The sequence below is a fragment of the Gossypium hirsutum genome, chromosome A04, assembly GCF_007990345.1.
Source record: "Gossypium hirsutum isolate 1008001.06 chromosome A04, Gossypium_hirsutum_v2.1, whole genome shotgun sequence".
In the NCBI taxonomy this organism is placed as follows: Eukaryota; Viridiplantae; Streptophyta; class Magnoliopsida; order Malvales; family Malvaceae; genus Gossypium; species Gossypium hirsutum.
Genome location: NC_053427.1, coordinates 68,389,083 through 68,392,152, shown reverse-complemented (window position 1 = coordinate 68,392,152; position 3,070 = coordinate 68,389,083). Strand labels below are relative to the sequence as shown.

General features: G+C 37.0%; 1 non-coding gene across 1 annotated transcript; it reads left to right on the top strand.

Annotated features, from left to right (window-relative positions):
- The first annotated feature begins 345 nt into the window (after window positions 1-345).
- Window positions 346-452, top strand: LOC121228534 (small nucleolar RNA R71). Its single transcript, XR_005926110.1, has one exon. It is a non-coding gene; the product is annotated as a small nucleolar RNA R71 (small nucleolar RNA).
- The last annotated feature ends 2,618 nt before the right edge of the window (window positions 453-3,070 follow it).

The window sequence follows — 3,070 nt, the reverse complement described above, 5'->3', positions numbered from 1 at the left end:
GGGTTGAAGGGTTGATACTCTGTGCATGCTCCTCCTCCACTCGAATCGCACCTCATCATTGGATGTACTTGAGTAGAACCAGACAAACAGTCAATCTTTTTATTTAAGAGTTCTACTTGGTTAGATAACATAGTAACCGCGTCGAGGTTGAAAACTCCGGCTGCTTTTGTCAGCTTTGTTCTCATAACTTGCCACTGATAGTTATTTAGTGACATCTCCTCAATAAATTCGTAAGCCGCCTCAGGTGTCTTATTATTGATAGTTCCTCCAGCGGCTGTATCAATTATCTACCGAGTCAAAGGATTCAAGCCATTATGGAACGTTTGAACCTATAGCCAAAGCGGTAACCCACGGTGAGGGCACCTTCTTAAAATGTCCTTGTATCTCTCCCATGCATCGTAGAGTGTTTCTAAATCCATCTGCACAAAAGAAGAGATATCATTACGTAATTTGGCTGTTTTAGCCAGTGGAAAATATTTTAATAAAAAAAATTCGGCCATTTATTCCCAAGTAGTGATTGACCCTCGTGGTAACGAGTTCAACCATTGTTTAGCCTTATTCCTTAACGAAAAGGGAAACAACCAAAGGCGAATGGCGTCATCAGAAACGCCATTAATTTTAAAGGTATCGCAAAATTCTAGGAAATTTGCCAAGTGAGCGTTGGGATCCTCGTCCTGCAAACCATCAAACTGAACAAACTGTTGTATCATTTGAATTGTGTTAGGTTTCAGTTCAAAATTATTTGTAGCAATAGCAGGTCTAACTATACTTGACTCAGTTCCTGTTAAATTAGGTTTAGCGTAATCATACATAGTGCATGGAACAGGATTTTGATTAACAGCAATTGCAGGAGGTAGCGGATTTTCTTGGTTTTCAGCCATATCCTCAGTTGTGGTTTGAATATCGTCCTCTTACTCGTTCTCTGTGTATCTTAAGCTTTGCCTTATTTCTCTTTGGTTTCTGTAACTGTGCGATCGATCTCACTGTCAAAAAGTAATGGTCCTGACGGGTTTCTTCTAGTCATAAACTATAAAAACCTGCCAGAAAAAGGGAAAAAGAAGAATTAGTAATAAAAATTAGAATAAAATTTAAATTTCAATAAAAGTAAATGGCTAAAGTAATAAAAATCGAGTGTTCCTAATATCTTAGTTCCCCGGCAACGGTGCCAAAAACTTGATATGCGTGATATTCGTGACAGGTTTTAAATATTTATAATGAATCATTCTTGAAACTAACTATTATCACGATGAAGGCAAATGTACCTATCGAACAGTAGTATAGCTTTAGCAAGACCAGATTATCGAACCCAAAGGAACTAAAAGTACTAGTATTAACTTTCTTTTTATTATCTAGCCTAAAAAATAAAAGGGTTTTGTTTATCTAACTAATTAATTAAGCTAAGAATTCACAGAAAATAGAATTGAAGAATTACTTTTGGAAAAATGATTGAATTAAGACAATACCTAAGGAAAACTCCACCCAGACTTCACTTGTTATTTGACTTTGAATCGGACGATTTATTCATTTGACTTGATCCGTAGAAATCCCTAAGTTATATTATTATCCCTCTCGAGACTAACAATGTCTAACCCTAGGTTGAATAATTGAAATCTCTTTCTAATTAACTCCCTAGGGTTGCATTAACTCGATCTATGGATCCCCTTATTAGGTTTCACCCTAATCCGGTAAAATCTTGTCACCCTATCTCTAGGTGCGCAATCAACTCCACTTAATTATGACAAATGTACTCTTAGACAGGGTCTACTCCTCCTCTGAATAAGAGTTAACTTGAATCAATATCTGGAATATCAAGACAAGAATTAAGAACACATAATTACGAACAAGTCAAATATTTATCATATAATTCAGATAATAATAATAAGATTTGTCTTAGGTTTCATTCCCCTTAGGTATTTAGGGGTTTATTTCATAACTAAAAAGGTAAACATCTCAGAAGAATAATAAATACAAAACATAAAGAAAAACCCAAAACTCCTGAAGGGAAATTGAGGGGAGATCTTCAGTCTTAATGATGAATCTGGCTTCTGAGATGGATCAATCAGCTTTCCTTGAGCAGTTCCCTGCTTCCTCCTCTGTGGCCCCCTTTTCCTCTTCCTCTAAGGTGTATTTATAGGCTTTAGAATGCCTAAGAACCCTCAAAATTGGCCTTTTCCGAATTGGACTCAATTTGGGCTCGACAGGGACACGCTCGTGTGACACGCTCGTGTGACACGCTCGTGTGACACGCCCGTGTGCGATTACTTCCGGCAGTGGTCAAGCCTGTTAAATAGGCACGGGCGTGTGGTCAACCCGTGTGAGTCGTGCTTCGATTCTACCAAATTGACACGGTCGTGTGGTCTACCTGTGTGAGGTGGTCTAGGTTGTGTTGATTTTGTATGTTGGCCAATTTTCTCCGTTTTTGGCCTGTTTCTCGTTCTTTTCACTCTCCTATGCTCACCTAAGTATAAAATATGAAATTAAGGCATTAGGAGCATCGAATTCACCAATTTTAAGGAAAAATCATCCATAAAATGTGCTAAGCATGGGATAGAAATATGTATAAATTACGATTTATCACATATATTAAATTATATAGGAACAAATACATAATCATGACTCATACTAAATAAAAATTAAAAGCTGTGGAATTATAAATTAAGCTAAGATGGAAAAGTTGGGCCTTAAAAGCCCACAAACATTTCTTTGAATCCCTTATTTTTAGCCCACGTCTTTGGCCCAAATTGTTTGGAAAATAGAAACTTCGATTCTAGCCCAATTAGCGTCCTCGAGGTCACGTCAATTAGGTTTCATACTAAATGTTATGTTCAAAATCAACCATTACCACCATTAAAATAAGACTATCAAATCTCAAAATGATTATTTACACACTAGGAACCTTAAGTAAATGCCACATAGTGTAGACTCAAAATGAATTTATAACTACCTCTCGGGATAGTGTGTGCTCTTTCACTAATCTGGCTCGACAGTTCCGCAATGTGAAAATCTACCGGGCAGGGAAAAACAACCAGAGTAATGATTAAAAATGCTTAGTAAGCTCAAATTGAGTTAC